The sequence below is a fragment of the Stomoxys calcitrans genome, chromosome 4 (genome assembly GCF_963082655.1).
Source record: "Stomoxys calcitrans chromosome 4, idStoCalc2.1, whole genome shotgun sequence".
NCBI classification, from domain to species: domain Eukaryota; kingdom Metazoa; phylum Arthropoda; class Insecta; order Diptera; family Muscidae; genus Stomoxys; species Stomoxys calcitrans.
The window spans coordinates 23,924,508-23,941,692 of NC_081555.1; positions in this window are offsets into that span (position 1 = coordinate 23,924,508).

The following is a 17,185-nucleotide window of genomic DNA, read 5'->3' on the forward strand; positions in this document are numbered from 1 at the left end:
ATGCTCATTGCCTCTTCATAATAAACGGAGCATAACAAAACTATAGAACAAATTGTTCAAAGTGCGATTAATATTATCCTGAAAGATAAGACCACGTATACGCAATATATGTTGGCATAAGTAAAAGTAAACATAATTCATACGTACCCTTGCACTTTATTAAAAAAATGCTAATTAAATTTAGTATAGTATCACATGCAAAAAATAATCGAAAATACAAAAGTTCCTCAAAAAGAGGCAAAACTATTTATAATCCCATAATAAAATTTAAAAAATTTTAATCGCAAATAAAACTTGACATAAGACAAAAAATTTGAGAAATTACAAAATTTCTATCAAAAAATATGGCTTAAAAATTGGTATCTATATTATATTCCCTTAATTAAGAAACACCCCTCAATTTTAAGAAATTTTAAATATTTTTGATGCTCAAAAAATTTTAAATGGCATGATTTTTTTAACTAAAAAATTGTAATAATAATCATAAATTATTTTAAAAAATTGTCTTTATCGCATTTGCCCACAATTTCTCTCTCCCAAAAAAATGCATAAACTGCCTAAAAAACATAACTTAACTATCCTCTGCTTATCGTTAATTTTTACCTTATACCATTTATCTCCCCTTCCCTTTCTTACCGTTTGTAGTTATTTGAAACTCAACAAGCTCCCCAATAAATGACCTGCTGAGAGTGAAACCCAGCCACCCACACAAGCAGGCAAAATTTACAATGCAATTGCCTAAGGCAAACAAAATTTTACTTCCTTGTTAAGCAAAAAACGAAAAAGCTTCCAACAGCATAGCAGCAATAAATATTTCTTTTTTCTATCAACGCTGCTCAACAAGAAAGCATTTCACCCAAGCAAATACATAATGCACACACAAAAGAGGAAAATAAACAGAAACCAAAAAACAAGCACACACTCAACTCAACTCAAGCGGCAAAAATAAAGCCGGTCAAAAAAAGCTTCCGCACGAAGCAGGGAATATAAACAAACAAACGAAAAACATTAAAGAATAATACAAAAAAAAAAAAAACAAAAAAAGACCATAGAAAAACAACTACTCACTCTCACTCTCTATGAAATAAAAATTACACAAAATGATCTTAAACTTTTACTCTCAAAATAACTAAAACACATAAAAGCTTTAACTCTTGATAAATGTTATCATACTCTTTTATTTTCTCAACTATAAAGAGAGCAAAAGCTTTCTTTCTATTTTAAGTGAAACTCCTTAAGAGTTTTTGGCTGTTTGTTCTCTTTCGATGTTAACTCCATGTTAAGCTTACATGTTGAGAGATTCAGAAAAACCATGTTGTTTGGCTGAAGCTTTTATGAAATGCAACTGTTGTGGTTTATAATGTAACCCCACATGATAAATTGTTATTGTGCGGCAATGACAATGTATGTTTAACGTTGAAAAATAATCATGAAAAAGCAGCAACAACAACATTATTAAAACACTTGCCTACATATACAACACACACACACACACACACACACCCTCCTCTCCCCCCACACTATGTATGTATTTTAGTGTGGTGTATAGCAAGCAAGCATTTTCCAGCTCTTGGTTTTATTTGTACAAGTTATTATGGTGTTATAGCTTTCTTCATTATCATCCTCATCATTGGCTTTGTGAATGCGTGTGTTTGCTTGTGTGTGCAATGCAGCACTTTGTTGTTTTGGTTGGCGTCGTTGTCAATTTCAGCGTCATAGTCTTCATAACACAACACTAGTGCACTGGCATTTTTTTTCACTTGAGTGTGTTCTGTGGTATATGTGTTCCGACTGTCGGCTGCATGGCGTATGAACTCCACAAGCATACAAGCGTGCACTTACATTCATATCTACATTCAGACATATCTACCTACAAATATACACTCTGTGCTTAGTAGGTCAACATTATATCAGGCCAATGGCCTTTTTCGCTTTCGTTGTGTCTGTGAGCAAAAAACAAACCCCACCACCAGTTGTACTCACTGTGCTGTAGCCCACTGGGGGAGAGTGAGTTGGGAGAGCATACAACAACAACACATTGGTAAGAAACAGAGTTGCCCGGTTTTAGTGCTTATAGATAAAGAAAATTAATTAAATTAATATAAAATAAAATAAAATAAAACAAAATAAAATAAAATAAAATAAAATAAAATAAAATAAAATAAAATAAAATAAAATAAAATAAAATAAAATAAAATAAAATAAAATAAAATAAAATAAAATAAAATAAAATAAAATAAAATAAAATAAAATAAAATAAAATAAAATAAAATAAAATAAAATAAAATAAAATAAAATAAAATAAAATAAAATAAAATAAAATAAAATAAAATAAAATAAAATAAAATAAAATAAAATAAAATAAAATAAAATAAAATAAAATAAAATACAATACAATAAAATAAAATATAATAAAATAAAATTAAATAAAATAAAATAAAATAAAATAAAATAAAATAAAATTATATTAAATAAAGTAAAATAAAATAAAATAAAATAAAACAAAATAAAATAAAATAAAATAAAATAAAATAAAACAAAATAAAATAAAATAAAATAAAATAAAATTAAATTAAATTAAATAAAATAAAATAAAATAAAATAAAATAAAAAAATAAAATAAAATATAATAAAATAAAATAAAATAAAATAAAATAAAATAAAATAAAATAAAATAAAATAAAATAAAATAAAATAAAATAAAATAAAATAAAATAAAATAAAATAAAATAAAATAAAATAAAATAAAATAAAATAAAATAAAATAAAATAAAATAAAATAAAATAAAATAAAATAAAACAAAATAAAATAAAATTTCGTCATAATCCGGTAAAAATGCATAATTTATGCCCCATAGTAGCTTTATCGAAATATGGTCCGATTTGGACCAAATTCGACATGGCTATTGAGTGGTCTAATAAGTTCAAGTCACTGTTCAATTATGTGAAACAAACTATTGGTCTTTTTAGTAGCAATATCCACATATAGGCCGATCTGAACCATTTACACAGACACGGATTTCAAAAAAACCTAACATAAGTCACTGTGTCACATTTCAGCGAAATCGGAATATAAATGTGCCTTTAATGGGGCCAAGACTTTAAATCGAGAGATTGGTCTATATAGCAGCTATATCCAAATCTGTACTGATTTGGGGCAAATTAAAAACGGATGTCGAAGGGGCTAACACAACTCACTGTCCCAAATTTCGGAGAAATAAATGCGTCCTCTATGGGCCCAAAATCCTAAATCGATAGATCGGTCTATATGGTAGCTATATCCAAATCTGAACCGATCTGGGTCAAATTTAAGAGGGATGTCGAAGGGCCTAACACAACTCACTGTCCCATATTTCGGCGAAATATGGCAATAAATGTGCCTTTTATGGGCCCAACTCCTTAAATCGAGAGATCGGTCTATATGGCAGCTATATCCAAATCTGAACAGATCTGGGCCAAATTGAAGAAGGAACCCGACTCGCCTAACACATCTCACTGTCCCAAATTTCAGCTAAATCGGATAATAAAGGTGGCTTTTATTGGCCTAGGACCCTAAATCGGAGGATCGGTCTCTATAGGGACTATATCAAGATATAGTCCGATATAGACCATCTTCGAACTTAAACTGCCTATGGACAAGGAAGTTTAAGCTCAATATCTCGATTTTTAAAGACTGTAGCGTGATTTCATCAGACAGACGGACGCTGGTCTTAGATTTTTACGACGATCAAGAATATATAAACTTTATGGAAATGAATATTTCAATGTGTTGCAAACGGAATGGTAAAATAAATATACCCCCATCCTTCTTTGGTGGGTATAAAAAAAATCATTAAATTGGAATAAAATTAAAAATTTACAATAGTTTTGAATTGTTGTTTCCAATGGATACAAAATTTTGACAAAATTCTCTACAGATATAATTTTGAAAGAATTTCAAAGAAAAAAAATTTTCAAAACTTATATATAGAATGTAATCTTCACCTAACGTTTTGTAGAAAATTTCTTAAAAAAAGAAATTTTGCAAAATTTGCAATTGAAATAAATTTTGACATAATTTTCTTAAAATAAAAATTTTGACAATATATCAAATAGAAATATAATTTGTATTCAATTTTTCATTATAGTAAACATTTTGTATAAGAAATAAAATATTGGCAAATTTTTGGCAAATATTGGCAATTGTTTAAAAATATTTTTCTTTAAAATGCCATTTCAAATCCTTGTTAAGAAGAAAAAATTCTTATGGCAACTCTGCACAACAACTGAAGCACATGGCCCACCATACAACTATGGTGGTATGGATGAGAGCAAGAGTTGGAGCAGATTGCAAGCATGCCTGTGTAGAGAGCCTTGGCACATTGCTGCATTACAAGGCGCACACATCTCAAGCACAATGAACAAACAAGCCCCACTGCCCTCACCAATAAAAACAAAAAACCAAAAAACAACCAAACACACACACAGACACCATCAACAAGGCAAGCAGGCAAATACCATCATCATTATTAACCCATCTCCACGAAGCAATAGTTCCCTCATTTTCACTTGGATTTTTCATTATTATAAATGATTTTTTGTTGTTGTTTACTTGTCTGTGCAAGTCTGTTAATGTTAGTCTAGGAGATCTCTGTTTATGTTATGTATGGCTGTGTTTGAGTTTAGATAATATGCCTAGGCCTAGGCTGCTCTCCACCACCTCTGATGTCGTAATAGTTTTATGCATTTTTTTTCTCCTCCGTCTCTACTAGTTTTCTTTTTTGTTTTTGTTATAGGTATTCATACCATTGTTTTTATTATCTTCGGGATGTCAGCTCGCGTTCCTTCCTCTCTCTCTCCCTCTGCCCCCCTTTTGCATTATTGTTTCCCCTTAGTAGACCAAAGGGTGGGTGGCTGCCGTTGCTGTTGCTTTGATAAATGTTTGGCTGTTTGTCATTTCAATAAAATGAAAATGTCTGCCACGGCAACGGACTTGAAAGTTGGGTGGGTGTGTATTGGCTTTAATGATAAAATAAGTAGGTACCAATTATAAGGGCAAAATTCCAGGAATTAATTTTTATTAATTATTGTGATTTTAAGGCTAAAGAAATCAAAGTGTTTAGCGTAGATGTTTCTAGGAACTAGAAACGAAAAGTGTAGGTTATGAGTTGAACTTATTAATTTGTTTTTCCCCACACTTAGTTCTAAACCAACTTCCAGAGGGGACTAAAAGAATTTGAAAGGAATTGATTGAAGATTTTCAAAAATGTAAAAAAGAATAGAACATAGAAATATATTGGCAAACGATATACAAAATTATGTTTTCTTAGAAAATTTAACCAAATTTAAATATTATAAAAACATTTTTTACTTCTACAGAAAATTTTGAAAAATTTAATTATTTTAGAACAATTTTAGAAAATCTTGTAGATTTGTATGTGTTTAGAATTTTTTTTAAAAATGTTATATCAATAGAAAATTTAGGCCACATTTTATTTTTTAAGAAAATTTTATCAACATTTTATTTTTAGAGAAATTTTTGTCAAAAATTTTATGTATCTACCACCGAAGAACGGGGGTATGTCCATTCGTTTGCAACACATCGAAATATCCATTTCCGACTCTATAGAGTATATATATTCTTAATCAGCGTAAAAATCTAAGACGATCTAGCCATGTCCGTCCGTCTGTCAGTTGAAATCGCGCTAGTCTTTAAAAATTGAGATATTGAGCTGAAACTTGGCACAGATTCTTTTTTTGTTCATTAGCAGGTTAAGTTCGAAGGTGGGCTATATCGGACTATATCTTGATATAGCTCCCATATAGACCGATCCTCCGATTTAGGGCCTTGGGCCCATAAAAACCATATTTATTATCCGATTTTTCTGAAATTTGGGACAGTGAGTTGTGTTAGGACCTCCGACATCCTTCTTTAATTTGGCCCAGATCGGTCCAGATTTGGATATAGCTGCCATATAGACCGATCTCTCGATTAAGGGCCTTGGGCTTTGAATTGTGTTAGGTCCTTTGCAATCCTTCTTCAATGTGGCCCACATGGGTCAGGATTTGGAGCTGCCATATAGACCGATCTTTCGATTTAAGGTCTTGTGCCCATAAAAGGCGCATTTGTTGTCCGATTTCGCCGTAATGTGGAACAATGAGTGTTAGGACCTTCGACATCGTTTCTCAATTCAGATTGGTCCAGATTTGAATATAGCTGCGATATATACCGATCTGCCGATTTACAATCTTGGGCCCATAAAAGGCGCATTGATAATCCGATATATATATGGTTCAGATCGGTATACCAGCTGGCAAAAAGGCCAATATTTTGTTCTACAAAATTGAACAGTGACAGATATTTATTGTATTTCCTTGCCGAATTTCGATATAGCTGCTATATATGCAAAAATTATGCATTTTTCACTGGATTATGGCGAAAGGTGGTTTACATATATGCTCGAGGTGGTTGGTATCCAAAGTTCGGTCCGGCCGAACTTAATGCCTTTTTATTTGTTTTTACACAAATCTTATCAAAATTTTATATTAAAAGGAAATTTTGTTAAAATTCAGTTTTTATAGAATATTTTGTCAAAATTTATTTCTAAAGGAAATTTTCTAATTTTTTCTACAGAAAATTGTCAATTTTTTTATGCAAAATTTATTCCAAACGTTTTTGATAAAATATTTTGTAATTTTTTTATAGGAAACTAGCTGAACCGGTCCGCTCCGCTGCGTCTTCTTTTACTTTATAGGGAACTTTTAATAAAATACCATGCTACGAAAAATAGTATATGTATATCGCTTGACTAATAGCATATGAATATAAACGCCTTTATCCGAATCCCATAATATCGTTATTGTACTATGAATTCGCTCGATGGGTTTAGGGTCATTTTAGTTTCGATGTTAGATGTACTCCACTCTTAAAACACATTATTTGAGCCCGATATTCCCATGGGGATTTTGGAAGTGGGAAGGCCCCTAGGGTGGTGATTGGTGGGTTCAGGGGGTGGCGTTGTCCCCCAGTGTGGAGTTCCGAAAGTGTGTATGATTTTCGTGCTCTAATCCCACATACCTCTCATTTGAGCCCCATATTGCTCGAAAAAATCTCTAAATCGGACATACATATGTAATGTCCGATTTAGAGATTTTTTCGGGTGTGAGATGGTCTCCCAGACACTTAGCCTTGAAAAAAATATAAGCATAGTGCTCTACTTTCAATTCCACTTGTTTGATCTCAATATTGCCATTGGCTTAAGGGAAGTTTATGGAATGATGCGGCCCCCAAACACTTGGCCTCGAAATTGGTTATCAAATTCGTTTTCTAATCTCAAATACTTTTTATTTGAGCCACATATTACTATGTTCGGTAAAATTGTACTCACTCTTTGGGGGCGTTTTGGGGAAGTGGAGGTGGCCCAAATACATGGTCCCACATTTGGACATCACATTCGAACATATGTCAAACCAGACATTTTTTCAAAAGTCAGCAAATATGTCTGGTTTGTTGTATGAGTCCTAAAAACTATCAATATTAAACTCCACTCTATTATGGCCCAAATTGTCGTGGTGGGCAAATACGTCCTATTTGGGGATTGTAATGCAGATGGGGATGCCACTCATTGACTGGCCCTGAAAATATATATCAGATTCGCGTTCCGCTCTAAAATGGTCAGCAAATACGCCCTTTTTGGGTGGTGTTGTGGGGGTGGAGTGGCGTCATAGACACTTGATATCATATTCGTGCTTTATTACCAAAGATCTTTCATTTGAGCCTCATATTGCTAGGGTCGTAAAATCGTCCTCTTTGGGGGGTATTTTTGGAGACGAGCGGCCCCCTAAATACTTGGTTCCACATTTGGATATAGCTTTTGTATTCTACGCTGAAACTCCTTTTATTTGAGCCCCATAAAAGATCCATTTATTACCTGAACTCGATTAAATTTGGTACATTGAGATCTGGTACACCCCTACTCATTTCTGTCAAATGTGGTTCAGATCGGACCATATTTGGTGATACATAGACCGATCTCCCGACACAGCGTATTGAGCCTATAAAAGGAGCATTTTTAATCGGATTTCCATAAAATTCGGCTCAGCGTTTTCTGAAAGACCCTTCTACTTATTTGTTACATATGGACCAGATCGGACCAAATTTGGATATGGCTGCTACACAGACCGAACTTTCGATTAAGAGTATTGAGCTCATAACAGGAGCAATTTTCATCTGATTGGCGGTTGGTGTTTTACCTTTCTTACTGTGCTCGAAGAAAGGTGCCCTGATATTATCCAATGTTCGTCTCACGAAGGCATGCTTCTGCCATTGCACAACTCACTAATTAGTGAGTGGTGGAAGCATGCAATCTTTTTGGAGTAAAGCAGACTGATAATGGTGCTTGGTAAGCTTCGAAATTGCGATCTCTGTAGCCTGCCCAATGCATTAATCGCAACCACATTTTGCCCAAAACTTTTTGAAACAGGGTTTTTTGTTTTGCTTTCTCTTTTAAATAGAAACTAAAACAAATCCTAAATTGGTCTCAGATGGATAAATAAATCCACCCGAGAAATTTTAAAATTTTATTTCTATTTTAAATTTTGTCAAAATTTTATTTCTATTTTAAATTTTGTCAAAATTTTATTTCTATAAATAATTTTGTCAAAATTTAACTTTGGAAGAAAAATTTCTTAAAATTTAATTCCAAAAGAAAATTTTCTAAATTTTCTTATTTGACAAAAACTTAATTTCCTAGAAAATTTTGTCATAATTTCTTTACTTGGAATATTTCGTCAAAATTTGATTTTTTTTTTTTTGATTAATTTTTAAATTTTTTTTCAAAATTTCATTTCTTTAGAAGACTTTGTTAAAATTGTATTTCTATTAAAATTTTTGCCAAATTCCTTTGCTTCAAAACTTTTATTTCTATAGAAAATTATTTTAAATATTTTATTTCTACAAAAATGTCAATTCCAATAGCTCTAACTATTGGGTTGCCCAAAAAGTAATTGCGGATTTTTCATATGGTCGGCTTTGACAAATTTTTTCACAGCTTGTGACTCTGTGTCAGTTATCAGCTGCTACTTTTAGCTTGCTTTAGAAAAAAAGTGTAAAAAAAGTATATTTGATTAAAGTTCATTCTAAGTTTTATTAAATATGCATTTACTTTCTTTTAAAAAAATCCGCAATTACTTTTTGGGCAACCCAATACAATATTTCCAGATGTTGTAAAGTGGACCGTATGAGTGTTATTGATTTTTGCTTTGATAATTCGTAACTCATACGCCATAGAACTGAAAAATGGGCAATAAGTAACATTTTTGACATTTTTGCGATATATTACAAATTAAGTGAATTTGTTTTTCGCTAACATGGAATCCTCTAAAAAAATGTCCTTTCCGAAGCAACGAAAATTCTATCCTTTTAATTTTCTCCACATTAATTTATTCCACAAATCATCTACAGCCCTTTTACAAATCCTTTCACCCCTATGCCGCCTACAAAAATGCATGCACATGACATTAACATACCTTTCCAAAGGATTAGGTGCACAGAAGTTTGCAGCAGGCCACAGCGCAAAATCACAGCCATGCTTTCATTTGCCTCAGCAAAAAATGAAAAAACAAAACTTTAGCTTTTGCCAGAACAGGAAGTGCACTCCACATCAAATTAACCTACATAATGTTGGTATGTTTGGTCGTTGTGTGGTGGTTAGTTTAAATGCCATACAAGGACTTGCAGGAAGGCAAAAACAAGGAGAAGGAGAAAAAAATAAAAACGCATATCACCAACAACCAAGAACTTTTCAATTCCGTTGGTTGTTGTTGCTTTTTTTTGCCCCGACGATATGCCACGGCATAGCGAAAACAAGAAGACCAATAAAAAAGAGTTGTGTTTGAAAAAAAAAAGCCTCAACAAAAAGTGGAACAATGTCCTGACAGGGTTGAACAGCAAGGATGTGGTCGAAGGTTCTTCTGCATGTACGATACACAGTAGTGAAATTGCCAAATGGTGGCGGACCAACTCAAAGGCCATTTTTCATAGAAGAGTAGAGAGTAGAAGAAAAATTTTTGTCTGGCCAAAAATGACCAATGCTGCTTAATAATCTTTTGCCATAAAATCTTGGCGAAATTTCGTTTTGGGTAGAAGGGTTTGAATGCGTCTTTATCTGCTTTTTCATCGTTTACATTTTTTGCCATGGCAACCAGCCATGAACGCCAAATGCTAACCATTGGATTTTTTTAGTCTTCTTTTTTCCTGATTTGAAGAGCTCCCCCTTTCTCCCCTATGTGTCTTTGCGTCTTGCTATAGAAAAAGTTCATTGTTCTAAATCAAGGCACATGTTCAAGCGTCAACCATCATCATCACCACCAATCCACTACCATGCACCATCCGGCAGTGGCATAGACGCGGACAGTATAGCCCAAGAATTGTAGTGCAGTGATTCACTTTCCACTGAACTGCCTTACGCATAGACTGGTGATGGAAAAAAACTTTGTTATAGGTATAGGGGATGCTATGAAAGTTTTTTCTATTAAAAAGAAAAATAAAATGTTGAATCAAATGGGAATTTTGACTTTAATAGGTGGGCAGGGGAACGTATGAGTTATACTAATTTTGCATATCGAAGAAAATAACTCATACGCACCCCTGAATAAACAAAATCAAATATTAGTCAATTCACTCGAATAAAGAATAACCTTTTAAAAGCTCGTATTCTACAAAGAGTGGTCACAATGTAATTCTAATCGCTTTATCAAAAATTTGACATTCAAATAATTTTGAAAAACAAAAAAAATTTAATTTTCAAAAATTCTTCTATAGGAATAACATTTTGAAAAAATGTTCAATTAAAATTAAATTTTACACCATTTCCGATAAAAACAATATTAAAACAAACATTCATTTAGAATTATTTCAACAAAAATTTCTTTAAAATAACAATGGCGAAGTTTTCAAAGCAACAATTTAAGACCATTTTCTTAAAAATATAAGATTTTGACAAAATATTGGTTTAATTTAATTTTAAAAAATTTTCATAGTTATTCAAAACTTTCTACAGAACAAAATTTTGAAAAATTTTCATATATATAAAATTTAAATACAATTTTCCATAAAAATCAAATTTTACAAAATTTTGCAGAGAACAAAAATTCAAATTTGCTAAGAAAAAAAAAATATTCTAAAATATGTCAACGTTTAGATAACATTGTAAAAATAAAATGTTGACAAAATTTTCTACAGGAATAAAATGTAGAAAAAATCTCAATAAAACTAAAATTTTAACAGAAAGAGAAACAAACAAGAAATTTGTATATTAAAAAATTAGACAAAATTTTGCAGAAAAATAAAATGTTGACCATTCAAAAAAAAAAAAAAAAAATGACAAAATTTTTTATGGAAATAAAAAAAGGACAAAAATTTCATACAAATAAATTGCTGACATAATTCTCTATAGAAATAAAATTAAAAAAAAAACTTCATAGAACTAATATTTTGACAGAATTTTATATAGAAATAAAATTTTGACTAATTTCATTTTAACAAAATTTTGACAAAATTGTCTGTAGTATGAAATTGACAAAACAAAAAACAATTTAAACAAAACACAAATTTTTGGTATATAGATCGATCGAATATAGACCGATCTGAACCATATACGACACGAATGTCGAAAAGCCTAAGTCACTGTGTCAAATTTGAGCGAAGTCGGATTATAAATGCGGCTTTTTAATGGGGCCACGACTTTAAATCGAGAGATCGGTCTATATGGCAGCTATATCCAAATCTGAACCGATCTGTGCCATATTGCAGAAGTACGTCGAGGGGCATAACTTAACTCACTGTCCGAAATTTCGGCGAAATCGGATTATAAATGCTCCTTTTATGGGCCAAAAACCTTCAATCGAGAGATCGGTCTATATGGCAGCTATATCCAAATCTGGACCGATCCGGGCCAAATTGAGGAATGATGTCTAAGGGTCCAACACAACTCCCTGTCCCAAATTTCGGCGACAACGGACAATAAATGCGCCTTTTATGGGCCGAAACCTTAAATCGAGAGATCGGTCTATATGGCAGCTATATCCAAATCTGGACCGATTTAAGCCAAATTGAAGAATAATGTTGAAGGGCCTAACACAACTCCCTGTCCCAAATTTCGGCGACAACGGACAATAAATGCGCTTTTTATGGGCTCAAAACCTTAAATCGAGAGATCGGTCTATATGGCAGCTATATCCAAATCTGGACCGATTTAAGCCAAGTTGTAAAAAAATGTCGAAGGGCCTAACACAACTCACTGTCCCAAATTTCGGATAGATCGGACAACAAATGCGCCTTTTACGGGCTCAAAAACTTAAATTGAGAGATCGGTCTATATGGCAGCTATATCCAAATCTGGACCGATTTAAGCCAAGTTGCAGAAAAATGTCGAAGGGTCCAACACAACTTCCTGTCCCAAATTTCGGCGACAACGGACAATAAATGCGCCTTTTATGGGCCCGAAACCTTAAATCGAGAGATCGGTCTATATGGCAGCTATATCCAAATCTGGACCGATCTAAGCCAAATTGAAGAATAATGTTGAAGGGCCTAACACAACTCCCTGTCCCAAATTTCGGCGACAACGGACAATAAATGCGCCTTTTATGGGCCCAAAACCTTTAATCGAGAGATCGGTCTATATGGCAGCTATATCCAAATCTGGACCGATCTAAGCCAAATTGAAGAATAATGTTGAAGGGCCTCACACAACTCCCTGTCCCAAATTTCGGCGACAACGGACAATAAATGCGCCTTTTACGGGCCCGAAACCTTAAATCGAGAGATCGGTCTATATGGCAGCTATATCCAAATCTACACCGATCTAAGCCAAATTGAAGAATAATGTTGAAGGGCCTAACACAACTCACTGTCCCAAATTTCGGATACATCGGACAACAAATGCGCCTTTTACGGGCTCAAAAACTTAAATCGAGAGATCGGTCTATATGGCAGCTATATCCAAATCTGGGCCGATCCGGGCCAAATTGAAAGAATGATGTCTAAGGGTCCAACACAACTCCCTGTCCCAAATTTCGGCGACAACGGACAATAAATGCGCCTTTTATGGGCCCGAAACCTTAAATCGAGAGATCGGTCTATATGGAAGCTATATCCAAATCTGGACCGATCCGTGCCATATTGCAGAAGTATGTCGAGGGGCTTAATATTACACACCGTCCCAAATTTCGGCGACATCGGATAGTTAATGCGCCTTGTATGGGCCCAAAACCTTAAATCGAGAGATCGGTCTATATGGCAGCTATATCCAAATCTGGACCGATCCGGGCCGAATTGAGGAATAATGTTGAAGGGCCTAACACAACTCACTGTCCCAAATTTCGGCGAAAACGGACAATAACTGCGCCTTTAATGGGCCCAAAACCTTAAATCGAGAGATCGGTCTATATGGCAGCTATATCTAAATCTGGACCGATCTGGGCCAAATGCAAAAAGTATTTCGAAGGGCCTAACACAATTCATTGCCTCAAATTTCGGTGAAATCGGACAACAAATGCGCCTTGTATGGGCCCAAAACCTTAAATCGAGAGATCGGTCTATATGTCAGCTAAATCCAAATCTAGACCGACCTAAGCCAAATTGAAGAAGAATGTTGAAGGGCCTAACACAACTCACTGTCCCAAATTTCGGACACATCGGACAATAAATGCGCTTTTTATGGGCTCAAAAACTTAAATCGAGAGATCGGTCTATATGGCAGCTATATCCAAATCTGGACCGATTTAAGCCAAGTTGCAGAAAAATGTCGAAGGGTCCAACACAACTCCCTGTCCCAAATTTCGGCGACAACGGACAATAAATGCGCCTTTTATGGGCCCGAAACCTTAAATCGAGAGATCGGTCTATATGGCAGCTATATCCAAATCTGGACCGATCTAAGCCAAATTGAAGAATAATGTTGAAGGGCCTAACACAACTCCCTGTCCCAAATTTCGGCGATAACAGACAATAAATGCGCTTTTTATGGGCTCAAAACCTGAAATCGGGAGATCGGGCTATATGGCAGCTATATCCAAATCTACACCGATCTAAGCCAAATTGAAGAATAATGTTGAAGGGCCTAACACAACTCACTGTCCCAAATTTCAAAGATATCGGACAATAAATGCGCCTTTTATGAGCTCAAAACCTTAAATCGAGAGATCGGTCTATATGGCAGCCATATCCAAATCTGGACCGATCCATGCCATATTGCAGAAGTATGTCGAGGGGCTTAACATAACTCACTGTCTCAAATTCCGGCGACATCCGATAGTAATTGCGCTTTTTATGGACTTTAAGAATTTAAATCGAGAGATCGGTCCAAATGTCAGCTATAGCCAAATCTGAACCGATTTGTGTCATATTGCAGAACGATGTCGAGGGGCCCAACCTAAATCACTGTCCCAAATTTCGACGACATCGAACAATAAATCCGCCTTTAATGGGCCCAAAACCTAAAATCGAGAGATCGGTCTATATGCCACCTATATCCAAATCTGAACCGATCTGGGCCAAACACAAGAGGTATGTCGAAGGGCCTAACACAACTCACTGTCCCAAATTTTGGCAAAATCGGACAATAAATGCGCCTTTTATGTGACCAAAGCCTTTTATCGAGAAATCGGTCTATATGGCAGCTATATCTAAATCTGAACCGATCAGTTCCCAATTGAAGGTGGATATCGGCTGGCCTAACGCAACTCACTGTCCCAGATTTCAGCAAAATCGGATAATAAATATGGCTTTTATGAGCCTAAGACCCTAAATCGGCGGATCGGTCTATATGGGGGCTATATTTCTATAAAAAAAAATTCCTATAAAAATAAAATGTTAAAAATTTTTTTTAAATTTACATGTAGCTAAAATTTTTGTTTAATTATGTTGCTGCTCATCTACACCCAAATGTTTGCATCACAAGAGTTGGCTCTGATTTTCATGCTCCTCAAAACATCCTCTACAGAAATCATTAGGCGGAATATCCAAAAGGGCAGCTCAAGGGACTATGGCACAGTGCCTAGTTATGACTCCCATTAGAGTAATTATTTATCTTTACGGTCGACGGCAGGCCTAGGAGATGAACAACTTGACAACAAAGTACAGATTTCCAATTTACCATCACCTCCACACTGACCATCCTCTATACTAGCAGTTTAAGTAATGTCAAGTTTTGCGATACTTGTATCCGGTTCTTCTTGAAAGTCATTGTGTCTATGAACCCAAGTCATTGTTAGCTGACGAGATTGAGGGGCCTTCGGGCGTTCAAAACATTCCCTGGGTTCCCCGAGGTCTAAACCTCATTTATTATGCCTAGATATTGATTTGACATTGGAGCGTATGATTAATAATAATTATTACCTGCCTATTAGCATTACGTATACGTTAGGAAATCTTAGAGCACATCAAATAAAAAAATTTTTAAATTCATCGCTCTTATCCCATTTTTCGAAAACTTTCACATTAACCCCCCCACTGAAAAAAACACATGCTTACCCTCCCTTATATATGAGAAGTATGCACACCAATCGCTGTACGAAAAACTACAAAAACAACTATAATAAATGTTTTCACAGCACTTGTATGCACTTCAGGGCCGTCCACTTGAAAGTTGAGGTAAAAGCTGGTGCATACACCAAAGCATATGCTCTAGTGACAGCGAAACTGCATAACACACCCACCCTTCCTTTCAACATGCCCCGACTCAGGTCTGGCGTTAAAACAGGAGACTCAACACTTATTGCCATAGGCATTTGCTATGGAGGAGTACTATTTGCTGTGACAGGGAAAGAGACAGAGACAGGGGAAAGCGAAAACTATAACGAAACTATAATTGCGCAAAAGTTGCACTGAGTGTTTGTTGCATGCATAGCTCATGATGTTGCGAGTAAACGAACTTGCATTGGTAATGGTTAAGTGTTTGCCTGACTGTCGGTGTTGTTGTTCCATGTCTGTGCATTGAAATTCATGGCGTTTGTGTATTTGCTTGTTGTCAGTCTCCTTTGCCTATTTTACGTGCAACAACCTTTTTGCCTTCATAGCAAAAAATGAGAAGAGGAAAAAATAAAAAAGTTGAAAAGTTTTCTGTTCAACTTTCCTTCCTGGCCTGCCTCTTTAGAGGCCTAGAAAGCCCCTTTTCATCTTACCCACTTAAATGAGGCAAACAATTTTATGTTCACCCCATCTCTTCTTCCTCTATGCAATAGTGACCTGCTAAAGGGTTTTAGCACGGCACTGTCGAGGCGTTCACAGTCCATGCCCTCTTGACAAGGTGCATAGGTAATGCCAAGTAAGCTGTGTGATTGTCGCTTGATGTCGCCTTATGGTTCAGTGTGTTTTCAAGGATTTGCATGTCAAAAGTAGTTGGAAGCACAGCCACGAACCGTAACCCACGAGACTGACCACCAAACCACAGCCCATAAAGCCAACCAACCTCCCTGACCAAAGCCGTTCATCATTGCAAGGCAGTAGACCATGGTGATTAAGGTGCATGTACCTTAGGTCAGACATTGATGTTGTAAGGAGGCATTTTTTTCACAATTTCCACAGAATTGGAAGCGTATGATTAATATGAATAGGTGATTATCAATCAATGTTAAGTATACAACTAGGTGAACTGATCTCACAAAGTGGTTACAAGAGAGAAAGGTTTGAAAAACTTTATTCAATTTGTGGGAATAAAAGCTTTTTTATGCAAAACCTTGGCTGGTTACGTTTTTACAAAGGAAAACTTCAATTCATAGTATTCACCCTGGCTGAATGAAGTTTTCTATAGGAAAACTTCAATTCAGCCTGGCTGAATAAGGTTTTCTATAGGAAAACTTCAATTCAGCCTGGCTGAATGAGGTTTTCTATAGGAAAACTTCAATTCAGCCTGGCTGAATGAGGTTTTCTATAGGAAAACTTCAATTCAGCCTGGCTGAATGAGGTTTTCTATAGGAAAACTTCAATTCAGCCTGGCTGAATGAGGTTTTCTATAGGAAAACTTCAATTCAGCCTGGCTGAATGAGGTTTTCTATAGGAAAACTTCAATTCAGCCTGGCTGAATGAGGTTTTCTATAGGAAAACTTCAATTCAGCCTGGCTGAATGAGGTTTTCTATAGGAAAACTTCAATTCAGCCTGGCTGAATGAGGTTTTCTATAGGAAAACTTCAATTCAGCCTGGCT